Consider the following 23,400-nt stretch of genomic DNA (forward strand, 5'->3'; position numbering starts at 1 on the left):
GTAAATTCGGGCAAACTGTTCTAAAGAAAGTTACCTATAGGTGTCATTTTGTTCTGATGAGACCTAGAGATTTTTCAGTAGGTTTTGTCCTTATCTCAGTAGGGAGTAGAAAGTCTAAAAGCTTAATTAACAGTGGTATCTTCAAAATAAATAACCATTCAAAAGAAGTAGATTATTAAAGCACATAAATCTTTATCACACATTAATTACTCAAATTTAAACTGCATAAATGACAGAAAAAAAATCCTCAAAGAGTAAAGATATTTATTAAATACAGGTATAAATGCAATTGTGAATTTTTTTAAACAAAATATTTAACTAGTTTCAAATCTATTTACTCTATACCTTAACATTTTAAAAAATCCCTTTATTATCTTAATTTACTTTTTCTTTTAATTTGTCCTTATTTTGTTCAAAAAACAGAGAATTATTTATTCTATTCTCCTCTTTTTTAAAAAAAAACTTTTTTTTTTGTAGTTGTAGATGTAAATAATGCCTTTATTTTTTCTGTTTATTTATTTATTTTATTTTATTTTATTTTTTTGTGGTGCTGATGATTGAACCCAGTGCCTCACACATGATAGGCAAGCGCTCTGACACTGAGCTATAGCCAAAGCCCCTCCTTTTTTAAGGCACATCTGCAGGAAAATTGATAATTATGTCAGTGATTAAACTCAACTCTTTCACTCAGGAAACAAATATGGAGCATCTACTAGATACCAAGATTTCCAATAATTAATCTTGCAACAAATGTCATCAATTAATTTTAGGGTGAGATAAAATTTTGTTTTAAACCAAAATAATAGTGTCACACTCCACATACCAATGATTTGTGAGAATATACACTGCATGTACAATGGAGATCCTGGAAGATTATTTATTCTGTATGGTGGTAGATGTCTGAAGTTTGTGCGAGTACACACTTATGATGATTGTATGTTGGTACAATTGCCAAACAGCATATTTTTCAGATAATATACCCTTCATGAAGTGAAACATGGCTGGATATAGTATGTTAAAGGGATAGTATAAATAAGTTTTTTGAAATAAAATAAAAAAATTAAAATGTACTGAAAGCTCATTTACCTGATTAAATTCATCTGCTGTAATATTTAATTCTGTATCAAATTTTCTGACAGATATTTCAGGTTTCTTTTTAATTTCTTTATTATCTTCATTTGTTATTTCTTTTAACTGGTCCCTATTTGGTTCAAGAAACAGAGAATCATTTCTTGTATTCTCTTCCTTTTTTAAAGGCACATCTGCAGTAAAATATATTTATCTTAAAACTGATTTTTCCTGAGAAAAAATAACTTTATTCTACCTTTTATGTTTCTCTTATGGTAGCACTTACCTTGTTAATCATTCTGTATTTTGTAAACAAGTCAAAATCCCCTTTGGAACAAGACTAAATCTAATATTTAATCCAATAATTAAGAGTATGGGTCTTTTCAACAAAGAAATAAGAAGAAATTTTACTTATAAACCAGAGTTAATTTGAATAAAATAATCAGTAATCACTTTCCATTTCATTTTTAAATAAATGTTAATATTAAAACTGTAGCTGAGGGTCTAGCTCAGTACTAGCATATTTACTTAGTTGAACTAACACCTGGGTTTGATCCTATATATCAGAAGAAAAAGTATAAATGTTTTAAAATGTTTTTGGACATTGAAAAATACCCATTTTATTATCTTTGGGAGAATTATAAGTAACAAACTTTCTTGAGAGGAATTTAGAAATCTATCAAATACCTTTTTAAAAAGTACCTCTAATCAAATAATTCTACATTGAAAATGTGTTCAGAGTATATTAAACAAATAGAGAAAATTGGTTTTCTAAATTTCATTCCTTGAAACATTGATTGTACTCCAAAAGGCAAAAATATAGATATAAAACCACCGAAATTTCTATTTGTTATATAAATAGATTCCTATTCAGGTGTGGTGGTACATGCCTTTAATCTCAGTAACTAGGGCAGGAGTATCTGAAGATCAATGCCAACTTCAGCAACTTAACAAGGACCTAAGAAACTAGCGTACCATACCTCACAATTTGAAGTTCTTGTTTCCATGCTACATTTTCCTTTTTAAGCTCTGATGTTACTCTTTTTTCTTCATAAAGGTCATTTTCCAGTTTTGCAATTTTTTTTAGTAAACACTGTGAGCAGTAACTTTTTTTATGTTTTATTATGTGATGTGAAGAACCTGCATTCAAATGTTTTAATTGGATAACGGAATTTGTATCAGGAAAAAAACAAAATAGAAATAATAAGTGAGTAATTTTCATAAGTGAATGACTGTATATTTTCACATGCAGTATTCATACACTATACAAATGTAGAGTACCTAAAACATGTGTGTACTATGTTCTATGGGATAAAACCTCTTTTGTTGTTTAGCTTAAAGTCTAGTGGATGTGCTCCACTGTGCCCAATAAATCTTGTCTTCTTTAGGAAGTATTTCTGATTATCCAAACAGAGTCTTTTGTTTGACAAATATTTCTTTGTGGAGAAAGTGAATGTCACCAGGTTGAATGCAAATAAATATCTCAAAGATTCATCCACAAATCCACCTACTCAGTATAAATGTACCAATTCTTAGAAACAAACTTTTAAAATAGATAAAAATCAGAAATTCACATTGTTCACTATTTTTTACTCAATTTATTCCTAATCGTGTATAAGTGATGAAGGGTGGGGAAGTTTTATTCTCTTTCATTCAACTTTTAAACTGGAAACACATAAATATTTTCCAGATTTTGAAAATCCTTTTCTTTTTCTTTGAACAGAAATATAGTTTAATGAGTTAATATAATGTATTCCCTCTTTTTTAAGAAATTTTGTTTTTTCTTTTTTTAATGGTTTTATTAAATGGCAGTGGAATGCATCACAATTCATATTACACATACAGAGCACAATTTTTTGTATCTATGTTTGTATACAAAGTATATTCACACCAATTCATGTCTTAATACATGTACTTTGGATATAGTGATGTTCATCACATTCCACCATCATTTCTAACATCCTGTCCCTTCCCTTCCTCTCCCACCCCTCTGCCTATCAGTAGTTCTTGTATTTCTCTCAGGCTACCCCTCCCTATTCCAGTATGAATCAGCCTCCTTACATCAGAGAAAACATTCAGCATTTGTTTCTTTGGGATTGGCTAACTTTACTTAGCATTGTTTTCTCCAACACCATCCATTCAACTGCAAATGCCATGATTTTATTCTCTTTTATTGCTAAGTAATATTCCATTGTGTATTTATGCCCCATTTTTATCCAATCACCTACTGAAGGGCATCTAGGTTGATTCTACAGTTAAGCTATTGTGAATTGTGCTGCTATAAACATTGATGTGGCTGTATCCCAGCAGTATGCTGTTTTAAGTGTTTGTTTATTGACCAAGGAGAGGGATAGCAGGTCAAATGGTGGTTCTATTCCCAGTTTTCCATGGATTCTCTCTACTGCTTTCCATATTGGCTGTACCAATTTGCAGTCCCACCAGCAATATATGAGTGTACCTTTTTCTCCCACATCATCGCCAACACTATTGTTGTTTATCTTTATAATAGCTGCCATTCTGACAGGAGTGAGATGGAATCTTAAGAGTAGGTTTGATTTGCATTTCTCTAATTGCTAGAGATAATGAACAATTTTTATATATTTGTTGATTGATTTTACATCCTCTTTTGAGATATGTCTGTTTAGGTCCTTGGCCCATTTATTGATTAGGTTACCTAGAAAACCCTCTTCTGTTCCATTCTCATCTGTAGGTGGAATTTCCCACCCTCTCCTGACTACCACTGATTCTTTTCTATTTGTTTTTGAATGTGTGTACTCACTGCCTTTGTCAGTCTTCATTCCCTCTTCTTCTGTCCTTTTCCTTATTTCAAATTTACCTGTGAGAGAAGCATGTGTCAAATGCAACTAACAATACAATTTCTTTAGCAAATACACTAAATTCAACCTGTGGCTGAAACCCAATGAGATACACCAGTTCTTACATTTGTTTGTCCCTACTAGTTATTTAATAGGCACATTCCTTGAAGAAGTACTGTATACCAGTGCTCCTATTTTTTGGCCATTCTCTTTCCAATACAGTTTGTATCCTGTGTTTCTTACCTTCTCCATGTCCATTTATTGTCTTTGTGCTTGGATCGAACTTACTGGATACACCAGCAGCACACTCCTCTCGAAGTTGCTCAGAATCACTCTGGTAAAAATAATGACAATAATGAGTTTTATATATATTCCTGCTCCTCTCTTTGAACATCGTTTTATTTATAGTTATGAAGTCATTGCAATTGCAGATTAGACCATTACATTTTCTGCAATGATATTTCCACATGAGACACATGTAGTCCAGGTGAAACTGAGTTCTCTCTTTATCTGGCTACTGATGGGGAAAATCAGGAAGAAACTCACTGATACGCATATATCCAAAACAACTAATACCAGTGCTTAATTAGTAAACTCCGCATTCTCCCACAAAATATAGAGTAGAAAATTTGTTTAAAATGTTTTTTTTTTGAATTAGATTTGATGTTACAGAGATACAACATTTTGAACAATGAAAGGTCAAATTTTTTTGATTGCTCACATATGATACTTGATATGATAAGAGACTTTCAAATGGGTCATCTTGAATAGGGAGAAAATATTCTTGTACTTGTTTCTTTTGAGTCTCCAGAGCCTTCCAAATATGCATCTCATTGAGCAAAATATTCACATAGTCAAAATTTCATTTTAAAAGAACAGCAATTCAGTACAAAAATGTGTCTGTATTTTATGCACACCAATGAGCACACTCTATTTGTTTAGAGAATGAAAACTCTTCATTGCAGAAAGAACTAAAAGGAGTTTCAAAGAAGTAAGACAGTAGCACAGCATCACGCTGTGTTTCCTGTCTAATTACTTTCAGAGTTTGGACCCAGAGAAACTGGTGTACAGCTGCATAATAATGAATAAATCAGGCTGTGTGGAATCAATGGAAAGCCACGACAGAGAACTAGTGACCACATGAAACACAGAAATCATGGCTTTTAAAACAAAATATGCATTCCTAGAAGAAATAGATTGCAGCTGTGCCAGCAAAACTAGCATAGGGCAAGCAACAAATCTCCCCTCTGGAGGGCAGAGGAGAATCTCACCAATCCAATTTAAAAAATGGCAAAAAGCAAGAGATAGACATATTTCAAATCAGGAACTACAACTTGCCCATAGCCATATAAACATTAGTCACCATCACTAGCACCCAAGGAAATAGCATTCAAAACAGCATTTACATTTCAGATGTCCCCAGTCAGAATGACATTTATCAAGTTCTCAAATAATAAGTGAAGTGCAGGGAGTGGGAGAAATGTATAATCTTACACATCCAGACTGAAAATTAAGATTTCCACACTGAAAAGCAATATGTAGAATCCTCTGGATTCTAGGAATATAACTGCCATATGACCCAGTTTTTCCACTTCTTGTTTTGAAAGTCAATGTACCAAAACCAGCATGTACATGTGACTTTTAAATGTCAATGTTTTAGCACTGTAATCACAATTATAGAGTTATGGAACTATAATATCCATCAAGGAGAAAATGTATATAAAAAAGATACTTGTCACTGATTTTGAGCAGATTAGTTTTTTATAAATCCCAATATTTTATATGAATTCAGTGCCCTAAATGTTCTAACATAAAAGTTGCAACAGCAAAATCTCCTTAATTATACAAAGGAAAATACTTTAGTGAAAAAAGGAAACTAATGTATAATCCTCTCAATTCAAATACAACATTTTAAGCAAAGAAGATATTTGTTTCCATGTGCAGTGGTGCATGCCTGTAATTCCAGTAGCACAGGAGGCTGAGCAGGAGGATCATGAGTGCAAAGCCAGTCTCAGCAAAGAGTGAGGTGCTAAGCAAATCAGTGAGACCCTGTCTCTAAATCAAATAGAAAATAGGGTGGGGGATGTGGCTTAGTGGTCTTGTGGCCCTGAGTTCAATCCCTAGTACACACACACACACACACACACACACACACACACACGTTTCCTTTTTCTGAAAACTTATCCCTGCCTTTGATACACTCTCCCTTAAATGAAGAACTGGAGACATTTTCTAGTTGCTCAGCTGCAGCTCCACTGAAATTGGGGACCCATTTAAGAGCTCTGCTTCTCCTTTTAAACTTAATTTCTATCTCTGGCTCTTATTTCTTTACTATTTATTTCAGACCTTCTTTTTCTCAGATGGCTTACACCTTATGAGCAGGGTGGTGGTGGCCTCATGATACTCTCCCCTTACAGTGATACTTGTGAGTGAAAGTAGCGCATAAAATATGCTCATTTTCAGCTGTGATACTCAGAAATAAATATTGCCCAGGAAACATCCCAAAGAGAAACTTGCACACTACAAGTACCCACATGAGTCTGTGGAATAGAAATCCATTCAAGTACATGGAAATGAACCACCTACTAACACAGATAGTCAAGCGCTCTGACACTGAGCTATAGCCAAAGCCCCTCCTTTTTTAAGGCACATCTGCAGTAAAATTGATAATCATGTCAGTGATTAAACTCAACTCTTTCACTCAGGAAACAAATATGGAGCATCTACTAGATACCAAGATTTGCAATAATTAATCTTGCAACAAATGTCATCAATTAATTTTAGGGTGAGATAAAATTTTGTTTTAAACCAAAATAATAGTGTCACACTCCACATACCAATGATTTGTGAGAATATACACTGCATGTACAATGGAGATCCTGGAAGATTATTTATTCTGTATTGTGGTAGATGTCTGAAGTTTGTGCAAGTACACACTTATGATGATTGTATGTTGGTACAATTGCCAAACAGCATATTTTTCAGATAATATACCCTTCTTGAAGTGAAACATGGCTGGATATAGTATGTTAAAGGGATAGTATAAATAAGTTTGTTGAAATAAAATTAAAAAAAATTAAAATGTACTGAAAGCTCATTTACCTGATTAAATTCATCTGCTGTAATATTTAATTCTGTATCAAATTTTCTGACAGATGTTTCAGGTTTCTTTTTAATTTCTTTATTATCTTCATTTGTTATTTCTTTTAACTTGTCCCTATTTGGTTCAAGAAACAGAGAATCATTTCTTGTATTCTCTTCCTTTTTTAAAGGCACATCTGCAGTAAAATATATTTATCTTAAAACTGATTTTTCCTGAGAAAAAATAACTTTATTCTACCTTTTATGTTTCTCTTATGGTAGCACTTACCTTGTTAATCATTCTGTATTTTGTAAACAAGTCAAAATCCCCTTTGGAACAAGACTAAATCTAATATTTAATCCAATAATTAAGAGTATGGGTCTTTTCGACAAAGACATAAGAAGAAATTTTACTTATAAACCAGAGTTAATTTGAATAAAATAATCAGTAATCACTTTCCATTTCATTTTTAAATAAATGTTAATATTAAAACTGTAGCTGAGGGTCTAGCTCAGTACTAGCATATTTACTTAGTTGAACTAACACCTGGGTTTGATCCTATATATCAGAAGAAAAAGTATAAATGTTTTAAAATGTTTTTGAACATTGAAAAATGCCCATTTTATTATCTTTGGGAGAATTATAAGTAACATAAACTTTCTTGAGAGGAATTTAGAAATCTATCAAATACCTTTTTAAAAAGTACCTCTAATCAAATAATTCTACATTGAAAATGTGTTCAGAGTATATTAAACAAATAGAGAAAATTGGTTTTCTAAATTTCATTCCTTGAAACATTGATTGTACTCCAAAAGGCAAAAATATAGATATAAAACCACCGAAATTTCTATTTGTTATATAAATAGATTCCTATTCAGGTGTGGTGGTACATGCCTTTAATCTCAGTAACTAGGGCAGGAGTATCTGAAGATCAATGCCGACTTCAGCAACTTAACAAGGACCTAAGAAACTAGCGTACCATACCTCACAATTTGAAGTTCTTGTTTCCATGCTACATTTTCCTTTTTAAGCTCTGATGTTACTCTTTTTTCTTCAATATATTTCTTTTCAAGTTCATAAAAGTCATTTTCCAGTTTTTCAAATTTTTTTAGTAAACACTGTGAGCAGTAACTTTTTTTATGTTTTATTATGTGATGTGAAGAACCTGCATTCAAATGTTTTAATTGGATAACAGAATTTGTATCAGGAAAAAAACAAAATAGAAATAATAAGTGAGTAATTTTCATAAGTGAATGACTGTATATTTTCACATGCAGTATTCATACACTATACAAATGTAGAGTACCTAAAACATGTGTGTACTATGTTCTATGGGATAAAACCTCTTTTGTTGTTTAGCTTAAAGTCTAGTGGATGTGCTCCACTGTGCCCAATAAATCTTGTCTTCTTTAGGAAGTATTTCTGATTATCCAAACAGAGTCTTTTGCTTGACAAGTATTTCTTTGTGGAGAAAGTGAATGTCACCAGGTTGAATGCAAATAAATATCTCAAAGATTCATCCACAAATCCACCTACTCAGTATAAATGTACCAATTCTTAGAAACAAACTTTTAAAATAGATAAAAATCAGAAATTCACATTGCTCACTATTTTTTACCTCAAAAAAAATAAATTTTATGCAACTCCTGTTCATCATTAATGGCTTCCAAAGTGAGTGATAATTTTTACACTTTTATCTGTGACCACCCTGTTCCTTATCTGAAATGTTTTATCTGAAATTGTGACAATATTATTTGCTACTCTAAAGACGCAGTGTGCTTCATGCACTTACAGTTGATTTGGACTCTAGTTATCACAGTAAAATTGTTTCTTTACTCAAGCCAACATTAGTACTTTATCAATTTTTTCCACTATATCCCTTTAACTTAAACAGTAAATTATTTATTTAGTTGACAGTCCCTTTTGCTTGTGAAGAGGAGATAATCTTTCCAGTCATCTCTGTGAAAATAGTGTCTATTTATTTGACTCATTAATTATTTTTCAGTTTCTGGTAAGTGCTAATATAGATAAATGGTATCAGAGATAATGTCTAGCAATAATGCCTGAGCAGGGATATAAAAACTGATATTATCGCAGCTTAAGGGAAAGGATAAGAGCTTGATAAGCAGTAGCAACTGAGGAAGATGACTATTACATGGGATCTGTATTTGTCTAAATATGTAGGGATCCATGAAGAGTAATACCAGAGGAAAGGGTAGAGGGAGGAAAGAGAAAGATAGTTAGGCAAAAATCATATTATGAAAGATTTATAAATAAATGTAAAATGTTTTGATATTCTTGTTCTAAAGAATGATTCATGTCATATTTGCATTGGAAGTATATCACCCAGAATGTGGGCAGGTGAACATGAGGTGCATAAGAATGAATGGAGAACAATAGTTAGAAGGCATCAGTGCAAAATAAAGATGAGACAGGCCTGAATGGAGGGAATGTTTCTGAGATTTGGGATACAATATTTTCACTAACTCAGTAAAGAATAAAGTGTTATTAAATTTAAGAAGTAAAAGAAAAATTCTGAGTCTCTGTGAAGTGAGACTCTGTCCAAAACAAAAACAGAAGGTGTCAAAGATGTAAAATTAAGCACCTGAACTCTTTAAGTTGCTTGTCTGTATCATGTGATTTTTTTTTTAAATTAACATCTTCCTATTTCAAGTGAAAGAATTTGTGTATTTTCTCTGAACTATTCAAATAAAAAGATTTTACAGGATCATCAACTTTAAAGAGAAGGCTGGCAGCCAGTCTCAATTGTAGAGTAACTTCTCAGCATATTAAAAGGCCTTGTTTCAATTATTCCCTCCATGGAAAACAAAACAAAACAAAACAAAACAACAACAACAAAAAAAACTCTTACCTAAAGTACAGCATATGTTCATTGCAATTACTCAATAGTTTGGATCATGTACTGGAAATAAACTAATAAATTATTTAAAGATATGTCTCTCTTATATTTCCTAAACTGAACCCTACCCTCCTGGCTCAAGTAAATTTGTGCCTCAATCTTTTAGGAAGATGGGAATATAGTTTTGCCCCACTGCCTATCTTTGCCATAAGAATTTTAAAACTATATTATTTTAAAAAGATTACATTCTGATAATTTACCTTTGAGAATCCATAAATGGTGAAGGGATTACATTAAGGAACTTGAGACATAGTAAAATTTGAGAAACAGTTCAAATTGTAAAAATCTTTTTCATATGCAGGAATATATCATTTAAGAAAACTTGAATACCAATATTGAGATTGATATTTTTGAGGATAAATCCTCTCATTAAATTTCAGAAAAAAATAGGAACAGAAAAATTGCCAGCATTTCCAATGGTTTCCAGGTAACTTTACAGAAAAATTGTACTGCAAAATTTACCTGATTTCTGTGTCCTTCTTTCTTGCTTCTGTTTTGACTTATATAGAAGAGAATCTTTGATTATGATGGCAGGCTTCATGTTCTTAGAGACAAAGACATCATATAAATAGTGTGTATTTAATCCAGTACCCAGTTAATACAATGAAATAATCATAGAAGATCAATTACCTTGCCAGAAGCATGTGTGTTCTGAGATACTGAAAAGGAAAGAAAATATATTCTCAAAAACCCCCCTGAATATAAAGAGAACTACCCTCATAATCTTACACAATGAATATGAACCCGAGTCCCAATGGTTATGTATCATAAATATGATTTTAACTTTGGGGTGTCTGCTTGTTTGGGACTTTTTTTGAATACAGCCACATATCTAAAATATGCTAAATCAAAATTGGGGATATAGCTTTTGTAAAACTTGCAATTAATGTTCCAATTTTGAGGTCATATTTGCCATAACCATAAATACATAATCAAAGGGTATATGTACCAATGAAAAGATACAGAATGCTGGTGAGCACAGTGATCTGTATTCAGAGGAAAATAGAAGGATCTGAAAATTTCAACATGAAAGCTGAAGGAAAAACACAGCTACACATATCTTCCATGAAACTGATCAGAATTACAAGTACAGAACCTCTTTTCATTTGCCCTACAATTTAGTAAGTCCAAATTTGTGATGGGATTCTAGGAGAAGGTTTACTTAATTTCTCCTCAGAGAGTTTTTTGAACTAATTAGCTCAGACATATACTTTTAGAAGAGCAGCTAATACACATGTCCTTGTTTTTCATACTCATGTGGAGCACTAGTGATTTTTTTCCCCTGTAGCCTCTGATTTAACCAATGTCATTTTTCTTTTTCCATTCTTGCACAAAGATACATGCCCCACAAAGAAAAAATGTAGGATAAGGCATAAAGAATTGAGATATGGCAATCCAATAAAAGAGATCTAAAAACTGCCAGAATTATCAGACATTAATAAACCTTTGCATTTTAGTCATTGGAATATAACTAAGATGAACAGTTCTGTTAGTCAAAGAATAAAGTTCATGAAAACTATGAGTTACAAATGAATCTGATGTGGTATATCTTGACAGATTATCAAGTTGTTTAAAAAAGGGGCTGGCTGATCAAAAAATTAGGTATCTATCAATGAGAAATTTGCTTAGTAGTAAAGTGAATTAATGGCATGCTCAAGTTTCATTCCAAATCATCAATAAAATAAAAATGGTAAAATAATGATAATAATAATAATTAAGTAAATAGCCGTCTTGAAAACAAACAATGTTTCAGGAATGCTAAAATTCTCATATGAATGACTCAAATGGATGCCACATACATCATGGAAGCTGGTAGGAGTGGAGAAGAGAAATTTAATTTGAGGTTGATACACTGAAAAGAGATGAATTGCATTATCCCAGTATTCTCATTGTTTTATCCAAAATTACCTAGGTAATTCTTTGGTTTCTCTCTAATATTGCCTCCCACTAAGCTTTAATCAAGAAACCTCTAGAGCTGGAGATTTGATTATTTCCATTCTTATTTACTTTCCATGTATTATTCCATCATGTTGTCTTGAGAAATTTCCATAATTATGCCTGATATTCATGACATAAACTGTTTTTTCTTTCACTGGGGCTGCCTCATACATTTTACAGCTTCCAAACTAGGTAATAAGCATGTGACTTATAAATTATTCCTTTTTCTGTCTACTCCATCAATTCCTTGACTTAAAGAGGCCACTTTTGCATCACATTGTAATCAACAGCTTTGTTTATTCCACCCACAATTGAGTTTGTGGTAAGATCTTGAGAAGAAAACAGGTGCCAGAGATGATTTATTTTCTAGAGATGGAAATAATGGAGACTTCAAAAGAGAGGTTATGTGCCAGAGGCTAGAAATGCTGAGCATGAAATGCTGTACATAGAGAAACAGGGTTTAAAAGGGAACATGAATGAATGAATGAATGAATGAATGAATGAATGAATAAATAGAACATGTTTTTATGGAGATATAGTGATTTGTAAGAGAAGAATCAGAGGACATTGCAATCAGAGAAGGGAATCAATATACACAGTGAGGAAAATTTTGTATTATGAACGATTCCTAGGAAAGTTAAGGTGCTTGGACATCCATGATCTAAAGAGGGCTGATAGTCATATGCACAGTATATGCATAAATAACAGGACCATCCTCAGTGCTCTAGCAGGTTAACATGAAGGACCTGTGCACGAATGGAGATACATAATGAGAAGGCCACAGTGCACTGGAAGTTGATGCCAGCGTGAATGGAGGGAATGTTTCTGGAAATACAGAGGATAGAACAATTTAATTGAACTGTGTAAAATGAAGACTAATTACAGAAACAAAGAAAGAAGCTGGGCCACAGGAATGTGTGATTCTGCTCCTGACTATAACTCCAGGATTCAAATAATATGTGTAGTAAATGCAGCTACTGTGAATGTTGCTTTCCTTTATCATGTAGTTTCTTCATGGCAATATCTTTCTATATTGAGGAAACTACTTTAACAAGAGGGTGGGAAATTTTGTGAACCTTGAAAATACAATTATTTTATCCATTTTATTATAAGTATGCTTCCCATCAGAGAATCAGAGTCATCTATGGGAGAGCTTCAGTGGGAGATGAAAATAATGCTCTCCAGCCAATAATGGATTCATTTTACAAGAAAGGAGTAAAATAAATTCATATGATCATACATTGTATCATTTCTTGCTACAGACTGACCACATCATTGGTGAATGTCAAAAACCATAAAACAAATCACAGATACAATGGAATAAGTTCATATACAAGGAGTCATAATAGAGATTACATTATCTTGTAGATGAGTTTCTTTCTGTTTCACAAACTGTTCTTGACCTCCTGGGTTCAATCTCATACCATATCCTCATTCTTCTAGGTTCCTCAACTGTAGCAGTGCCCCAACATAAGTTTTTTTAAAATTAGGGTGAAAGAAAATCAGCCTCATAATCCAACTAACTACTATAATGGATCCAATGTGGAAACATAATTTTAGAGACATCTATTATAAGTTATTTTTAAGTATAATTTTCTCGTGATTTTATAGAAATATTTTGAAAAGAGATGTAAGCATCAACATCCACATATTGCTGCAAATGCTTCCTACACACTGTGGGAAAATAACGCACATGAGGTGTGAAGATTTGCTATCATTTCAAAGTTTCTCTATATGTTTTCCAGAGAGGTCATACCACAAAAGTTACCTGTTTTGACTTTGCATGTTACTATCTTCAATTTTGGTCTTTGTTGAAGCAAATCCTCTTTCATAGGCTTGATGTTCTTGGAGAGAAGATATTATATAAACATTTTAAATTTCATCCCATCAAGCATGCACTTAATAATTTAAAATAAACAGAAGATGAATTACCTTGAAGGAAGCACATGAATCCTGACATCCTGAAAAGAGATTGAGATGTATGCTCAACAAAACCTGAATATCTAAAAACTACAATCATGGTTCTACTGAATGAATATGGGACCCTAGTTCTGCTAGTTAGCATTGATTAAGACTATTTTAGGTTTAAGTATCTTCTTTCATTTGGGGACTTCATGTTGAGTGAGAAATCAGCATTAGGAATATAGGATTAGGAAAATTTTCAGTTGAGTTTTCCAACAGCAAAGTCATTTTTGTAATGACCGTTAATAGAAACACATTGGGATATATACCAATGTCAAGATAAAGAATGCTGGAGAGCACAGTGATCTGTTTTCAGAGGAGGAAAGATTGACCCTGAGAAGTTCAATGTTGAAGCAGAATTAAAAAGGTGGCAGCAAATATCTTGGGTAAATCCTATCAGAATTATTTAACCCATTTTATTATAAGTATGCTTTCTGTCCCTCATTTGCCTTATAATTAATATACCCAAATTTGTGATAAGATTTCAGAGGAGGGTACACTTGTTTGCTCATCATAGAGAGTTCTCTGGGTCAGTTAGCTCTGACACATGTGTTTAGAGTCACAGTTAAGGGTCTTTGCTCATATTCATGTAAAAAACTGGTGTGATCTTCTTTTCCCAGAAACTCTGGTTTAACCAATACCAACTTTCTTTTGGCACTCTTGTGCAAAGATAGTGGTCCCACATCTATGCAATAAATCTATGGTAAAGCATAAAGAGCTCAGACAAGGCAATCCAAAAGGAAAAGTGTTCTGAATTCTTGCAGAATTATCACATACCAATAATCTAATGTGTTTCAAAAAAGTTGGTAAATACATGGAGAGTAACAATGTTGGTGTTTGAGGAGCAAACTTTATAAAGTTTTCTGGTTAAAAAATGAGTCTGGTGAGGCTTATGTAGACAGATTTTGAAGTAATTGCACGAAAGTCCCAGATGATCACAACATTTGCTTTCTAGACTTCAGAATTTATCTCAATACTATGATGTACTCCTGGCATGTCCAGGAACTTTGTTTCTCACAAAATTCCAGTAAAATAATGAAATAGATACATTAAGGATGGTAATAGGAATAGTATGATTGGAATTATCAGCTTCTTTATAGCAATGAATGCTTCAAAAATGCATGGATCCTCATCTGACGGACACAAATGGATGCCTCAAGCACTGTGATGCCTCTTGGATATAGAAGCAGGAAATGGGTGGCTGTAGATTATCCTAATTCTGCCAGTTGCCACTGGTTCTTACAATCTCTGCACCAGACTTCAACTTGAAGAAAGGAAAGCTAAGAGAGCTGACTGGAATTCTCCTATTTACTCGTTTTTTTCCTTTTAAATTGTATGTTTTCTCCCTCACTTTCTCTTCCCTTTAACCTTTCCAAAGAAACTCATAAAAGTGGGAGCTTGTCTTTTTCCATTTCCATCCTTCATATGGATCTTTGCCACTCTTGTTGCCTGCCAATGTGACAGAGTTATCTTAGAAATATCATTTCTTCCTCTTAGTCCTTTGTGTTCTTCCCACATCTCAAGAGACATGCTCAGAATGAAAGTGAGATTGATGCTTGCACTTAATCTGGTTGTGTCTTGAAGTGCAGGAAGCAGCTGTGGTTCTTGCATATTTCCCCAAAGGATACCCAATGAACAGCTCAAAATCATGTTGTCTACAGACCAGGATCATTGGAGTCAGCTTAGAATGTAATGGACATGTAGAGGCAAAGACCTGATGAGTCAGAACAAGAGTTTGAACATGATCTTTAAGGGATGATTCCTTAAAGTTCCAGAGTTCCAGTATGAAATTTGTCAGCTTCTATTCTTCTATGGCAATTTGAATGTAGCTTTGGATTCCTCCCAAAAATCTTCCATCAAACTAAAGTTTGGAAAGATCTGTAATCTCTCCACTGTTAATTTTAGATACCTGTAGTTTAGGAAAATGCTCAATTACCACTCATATTTCCTTCTACTTTTACATGTGCTTTTTCTGCCCTATAATTTGCCTTAGGGTGTAGCAACAAGTTTCAAGTCATTTCATTATATACATGCCTAATCATTTAGGGTAACTGAACTTAGTTCTGTGGAAACAGATCTTCAGTCCTCAATTTATTCCTAATCGTGTATAAGTGAGGAAGGGTGGGGAAGTTTTATTCTCTCTTTCATAAAACTTTTAAACTGGAAACACGTAAATATTTTCCAGATTTTGAAAATCCTTTTCTTTTTCTTTGAACAGAAATATAGTTTAATGAGTTAATATAATGTATTCCCTCTTTTTTTCCTAAGAAATTTTGTTTTTTCTTTTTTTAATGGTTTTATTAAATGGCAGTGGAATGCATCACAATTCATATTACACATACAGAGCACAATTTTTCATATCTATGTGTGTATACAAAGTATATTCACACCAATTCATGTCTTAATACATGTACTTTGGATATAGTGATGTTCATCACATTCCACCATCATTTCTAACACCCTGTCCCTTCCCTTCCTCTCCCACCCCTCTGCCTATCAGTAGTTCTTGTATTTCTCTCAGGCTACCCCTCCCTACTCCAGTATGAATCAGCCTCCTTACATCAGAGAAAACATTCAGCATTTGTTTCTTTGGGATTGGCTAACTTTACTTAGCATTGTTTTCTCCAACACCATCCATTCAACTGCAAATGCCATGATTTTATTCTCTTTTATTGCTAAGTAATATTCCATTGTGTATTTATGCCCCATTTTTATCCAATCACCTACTGAAGGGCATCTAGGTTGATTCTACAGTTAAGCTATTGTGAATTGTGCTGCTATAAACATTGATGTGGCTGTATCCCAGCAGTATGCTGTTTTAAGTGTTTGTTTATTGACCAAGGAGAGGGATAGCAGGTCAAATGGTGGTTCTATTCCCAGTTTTCCATGGATTCTCTCTACTGCTTTCCATATTGGCTGTACCAATTTGCAGTCCCACCAGCAATATATGAGTGTACCTTTTTCTCCCACATCATCGCCAACACTATTGTTGTTTATCTTTATAATAGCTGCCATTCTGACAGGAGTGAGATGGAATCTTAAGAGTAGGTTTGATTTGCATTTCTCTAATTGCTAGAGATAATGAACAATTTTTATATATTTGTTGATTGATTTTACATCCTCTTTTGAGATATGTCTGTTTAGGTCCTTGGCCCATTTATTGATTAGGTTACCTAGAAAACCCTCTTCTGTTCCATTCTCATCTGTAGGTGGAATTTCCCACCCTCTCCTGACTACCACTGATTCTTTTCTATTTGTTTTTGAATGTGTGTACTCACTGCCTTTGTCAGTCTTCATTCCCTCTTCTTCCGTCCTTTTCCTTATTTCAAATTTACCTGTGAGAGAAGCATGTGTCAAATGCAACTAACAATACAATTTCTTTAGCAAATACACTAAATTCAACCTGTGGCTGAAACCCAATTAGATACACTAGTTCTTACATTTGTTTGTCCCTACTAGTTATTTAATAGGCACATTCCTTGAAGAAGTACTGTATACCAGTGCTCCTATTTTTTGGCCATTCTCTTTCCAATACAGTTTGTATCCTGTGTTTCTTACCTTCTCCATGTCCATTTATTGTCTTTGTGCTTGGATCGAACTTACTGGATACACCAGCAGCACACTCCTCTCGAAGTTGCTCAGAATCACTCTGGTAAAAATAATGACAATAATGAGTTTTATATAGATTTCTGCTCCTCTCTTTGAAAATCATTCTATTTATAGTTATGATGTCACTGCAATTGCAGATTAGACCATTACATTTTCTGCATTGATATTTCCACATGAGACACAATTTCACATGCAGTCTAGGTGAAACTAAATTCTGCTCTTTATCTGGCTACTGATGGGGAAAATCAGGAAGAAAGAAAGAGGAAATTTGTTCCCTTACAACAAACTAACTGATATGCATATATCCAAAACAAGTAACACCAGTGCTTAATTAGTAAACTCTGCATTCTCCCACAAAATAAATATAAAATTTGTTTAAAGTGTTTTCTTGAATTAGATTTGATGTTGGGAGATACAACATTTTGAACAATGAAAGGCCAATTGTTTGTTTGCTTAAATATGATACTTGATATGATAAGAGACTTTCAAATGGGTCATCTTGAATAGGAAGAAAATATTCTTGCACTTGTTTCATTTGAGTCTCCAGAGCCTTCCAAATATGCATCTCATTGAGCAAAATATTCACATAGTCAAAATTTCATTTTAAAAGAACAGTGATTCAGTAAGAAGATGTGTCTGTATTTTATGCACACCAATGAGCACACTCTATTTTTTTTTTTAGAGAATGAACACATTTCATTGCAGAAAAAACTAAAAGGAATTTCAAAGAAGTAAGACAGTAGCACAGCATCATGCTATGTTTCTTGACTAACTACTTTCAGAGTTTGGACCCAGAGGTATGAGATACAGGTGTATGGCTGCATAATGAATAAGTCAGGCTGTGTGCAAACACTGGAAAGCCATGACAGAGAACCAGTGACCACTTGAAACATAGAAATCATGGCTTTTAAAACAAAATATGCATTCCTAGAAGAAATAGTCTGCAGCTGTGCCAGTGAAACTAGCAGAGTGTAAGCAGAAGCTCCTCCTCTCCTATTTTGTCTCTCTTTAGTCCCATCACTTTCACTCAACTTCCTTTTAAAAATACATTCCAATAATTGTATTATGACCAAGGCATCTTTTTTTTTTTTTTTTTTTTTTTTTTGGTGGTTAACCTTGTTATTTCCTACTCCATCTCTTCATTTAGCTCTGTTCTAGAGATAATTTAAAACATACATTTCATGTACAGTTAATACATGTTTGTTTGTTTTTTTTTAATGCTGTGATGGTTGTTGGAATTTACTCTCTCCTGACAGGAACAAACCATAAACTTTACGAGAATCAAATAGACATAGAAGCCACTGGGTAGAAAAAGTCTGGTATCTGGGAATTTCCATCAGCAATCTTGCTGGTTTGAGACTGCCCCCTACGTGTGACTTCTTACACAGCTCCATCAGGTTCAGCACTGCACTGGAGATGGGTTGACCAGGTGAAGCCACACAGCCACACAGCCAGATTTGGGTGTGGCCACTATGCTAATCAACCTCTTTGCTGCAAGACACCTACCACACCAAAAAGAACATTCCTCCTGTTTCCATGTGCAGTGGTGCATGCCTGTAATTCCAGTGGCACAGGAGGCCGAGCAGGGGGATCATGAGTGCAAAGCCACTCTCAGCAAAGAGTGAGGTGCTAAGCAACTCAGTGAGACCCTGTCTCTAAATCAAATAGAAAATAGGGTGGGGGATGTGGCTTAGTGGTCTTGTGGCCCTGAGTTCAATCCCTAGTTCTCTCTCTCTCTCTCTCTCTCTCTCTCTCTCTCTCTCTCTCCTTCTCCCTTAATTGAAGAACTGGAGACATTTTCTAGTTGCTCAGCTGCAGCTCCACTGAAATTGGGGATCCATTTAAGAGCCTGCTTCACCTTTCAAACTTAATTTCTGGCTCCAGCTCTTATTTCTCTACTATTTATTTCAGACCTTCTTTTTCTCAGATGGCTTTTACCCTCTGAGCAGAAACTACCCTTGCAGTGAGATGGAGGCTCTGTGATACTCTCCCCTTACAGTGATACTTGTAAGTGTAAGTAGCATGTAAAATATGCTCATTTTTCAGCTGTGATACTTAGATATAAATCTGGCCCAGGAAACATCCCAAAGAGAAACTTGCACACTAAAAGTACCCACATGAGACTGTGGAGTAGAAATCCATTCAAACACTTGGGAATTAACCACCTACTAACACAGACAACAGGAAACTAGAGGAAAAAGTTACCTCCAAACTTTCATGATTTCCCCCAAATTGCATGCAATGAATTAGGTCTAACAACTAGATAGATAAGGTAAATATGATTAATAGTTGCATTGATTTCTTGAAGGATAAGGACATGAAATAGATAGATATTGTTTGCATAAACAGAAAAGTTCCCATCCTGAATTATTCTGATTCCATTAACAGGTAGTTTTGTGTCTCATTTGAGTCTGGTATCTGTCTCAGTAAAGACACTGGAATCCATGGAGAATGACATCTCTAACCTTGGCATGGATGACAGCTAATGTAAAATTAAATGTTTTCACATTAAATGGGAATGAAGCTGTTTTTACATGAATGGTTTCAGTGGTCATTCCATTTATGCATGTTTCTAGATTCAACTGATTATTCAAAATTCTCCAATTTATTAATCACCAGTTAAGGATGTCACACAGATTAAAATGCAAATGTTTTTGGAAAATATTAATGCAATTGCTTGCATAAAGTTTGTCTGGCATCCACCTTGATTGCTAAAGCTATTTTGATATTGATGACCAGTTAACTTCTCTGTACTTAAATATTCAATTACTATGTTTGGATTCCCAAAGAGTATTGTAGTAAGTCACTTCAATTGGCCTAGTTTAATGTCTGGAAGCAAGAAAAAAAATGATCAGGAATTAAATTGACATATGTGCCTACCTTTTGCTGGTTATATGCAGTATCATCCATATCATGAAGCCTCTTATGTTCTACGTTGGATGATCTGCCCACATGTGACTCTGCTGACAAATGCACAGATAAACTACTTAAAAAATTCATGTGAAAGACAAATTATCTAAATAAAAAGGAAGAGTACTAATAATCATATAATTTTATTTGCCCAGTTATATTTTTATTGAAGTTTTACTTTAGGAGAATGTATGTCATGTGTGAAACTTTTATTGCTGTTTGTGTGTGGGCCTGTGTATTTTACCCAGAAAATTATGTATCCTTGGCAAATACTATAATGCTTACTTTAGATCCCAAGTCTTTATATTAGGAGACAGGGTGTCTGTAAAATCCATGGTTTGCTGGAAACCCTGCAGGGGTTTGCCTCAGCCTATCAAGTACCTGCAATTATGGATGTATGCCTCTGAACCCCATGCATACTGACATAATTGAAGAATACTTTTACTGGTCCAATACCTCAGAAAACCACTTAGGGAGACAATAGGTATTCACCATGTATGATACCTATAATAACTCACAACTTGATCCATTCAACTTGAATAAAATTTTACAGGAAAAAAAAAACAAATTTCCATGTAAACAAAAGTCATCACACTGTTTTCTCTTTGCTCAATTATTAAATTTTAAAACTCTATTGTACTTCATTGTGTCCCAAATAAATGATCACATTTACACCTTAATAAAATGAATTCCATATTATTTTTCTGTTTTACTTTCCCTTTCTTTTCATATTTTTTCTCTTAAAATTGTGTCTGTCTTGCAAAACATCCATGATTATAGATTATACCTGTTATTCCCAACATAAACTTGGGACTACCTAGGACATATTTCAGTTTTTGTATGGGATAATAAACACGTGAGCTGTAAAGTATTCATTTTCCTAGCCAGTCATCAGTTATTGGATATGAGGGGACTGCTTTTATATCATGTTACTCTCAACAGTTTTATTTATTTCCACCTGTAATTGAATTTGTGGTAAGAGCTAGAGGAGAAAACAGGGGCAAGGGATAAAGACTTCTAGAGATAGAGATGAATGGAGACTTCAAAAGGTTATCTGCCAGAGGGAGGAAAAGCTGAGATAATTAAAGGCTGTACATAGACACAGGGTTTAAATGGAACATGCTTGTCTGACTATATAGGGATTGGCAAGGAGAATGGTCAGAGGATATTGCAGGCAGAGACAGGGATCAAATACACAGTGAGGAAAAATTTGTATTATGAAAGATTCCTGAAAAAGTTAAGATGCTTGGACATCCATGTTTTAAAGAGGGCTGATGGTCATATATGCAGTATATGCATAAATAGCAGAACCAACCTCAATGCAACATGCAGGTGAGTGAATGGAGATGAATAATGGCATGTGAGTGAATGGAGATGAATAATGAGAAGGCAGTAGTTTACTAGGAAATTGATGCAGGCCTGACTGGATGGCATTTTTCTCAAAATATAGAAAGTAGAAAAATTTCAGTGAGATGTATAGAATCATTTTTAATTAAATGAACAAAGAAAGAAGAGATTCTGTTACTCATGTTTACAAATGAGATGCATAATACAGTGCAGGAACTGTGAATGTTGCTTCCATTTAGCATGTAGTTTCTCCTGAAGCAATGTCTTCCTGTTTTGAGAGAACTCATTTAGGAGCTTGGTGTAAAATTTTCTGAAATCTGATTTACAAACCCACATGACCATTATAAATGTCTGTGGGAGAGGATCAGTGAGAGATCAACTGCCCAGCATGGAAAAGAATCCAGTTCAGTGCCAAGCATTGAGAAGAATATAACAAACCATATCATAGGAATATGGGCAATCTCTTGCTGCTATGTGCAAGTTTATTTTTGATTTAGATCATTTAGTCCAAATTCCTGGAAAGAAGTTTCTCCAGCAATAATGGATTCATTTTATAGGAAAGGAGTAAAATAAATTACATATGATCATACATTGCATCCTTTCTTGCTATAGACTGATCACATCAGTGGTGAAGGGCATGAACAAAAGTAAAGCATGAAACAAAACACAAAGTGTTGTAATTAGTCCAAATATGAGTTGTCATAGTAGAGTTGACATTCTCTTTTCCATGGATTTGTTCTGTGTCACACAGTCTGTGTCACAGACTGATACTGACCTCCTGGATTCAGAAGAAACAATTGAAAAAAAATTGAGAAAACAAAAAGTCAGTTGTTTGAAAACATAAATAAAATTGACAGACCCTTAGCTATGCTAATGAAGAGAAGGAGAGAAAAAACTCGAATTATCAGCACATGTGATGAAAAGGGTAATATCACAACAGACACTACAGAAATACAAAGATAATTAGAAATTATTTTGTAAATGTATACTCCAATAAAATAGAAGACATTGAATGCATTGTCAAATTTCTTAAGTTATATGATTTGTCCAGATTGAATCAGGAAGATAAAGACAAGTTAAACAGAACAATATCAAGTGAGGAAATAGAAGATGCCATCAGAAGATTACCAAGCAAGAAAAGCCCAGGACCACAGGGATACACAGCAAAGTTCTACAAGATCATTAAAGAAGAATGAATACCAATGCTCTTAAATTTATTTCAGGAAATAGAAAAAGAAGCAGCACTTCCAAACTCATTCTATGAGGCCAATATCACCCTGATTCTAAAACCAGGCAAAGATACATCAAAGAAAGAAAACTTTAGACCAATATCTCTAATAAATATGGATGCAAAAATTCTCAATAAAATCCTGGCAAATTGAATACAAAAATATATCAAAAAAATCCTGCACCATGATAAAGTGGGATTCATCCAGGGATGCAAGGTTGGTTCAACATATAGAAATCAATAAATAATAAATAAATCAATAGACTCAAAGATAAGAAGCATATGATCATCTCAATAGATGCAGAAAAAACATTTGACAAAATACAGGACCTCTTTATGTTCAAAACACTAGAAAACTCTGGGTATAATGGAAACCTATCTCAACATCATAAAGGCTATTTATTCTAAGTCTCAGGCCAACATCATTCTAAATGGAGAAAAATTAAAGGCATTCCCTCTGAAAACTAGAATAAGACAGGTATGCCCTCTTTCACCATTTCTATTTAAATAGTTCTTGAAA

Source organism: Spermophilus citellus (genome assembly GCF_964194105.1).
Source record: "Spermophilus citellus genome assembly, chromosome: 1".
Taxonomy (NCBI): domain Eukaryota; kingdom Metazoa; phylum Chordata; class Mammalia; order Rodentia; family Sciuridae; genus Spermophilus; species Spermophilus citellus.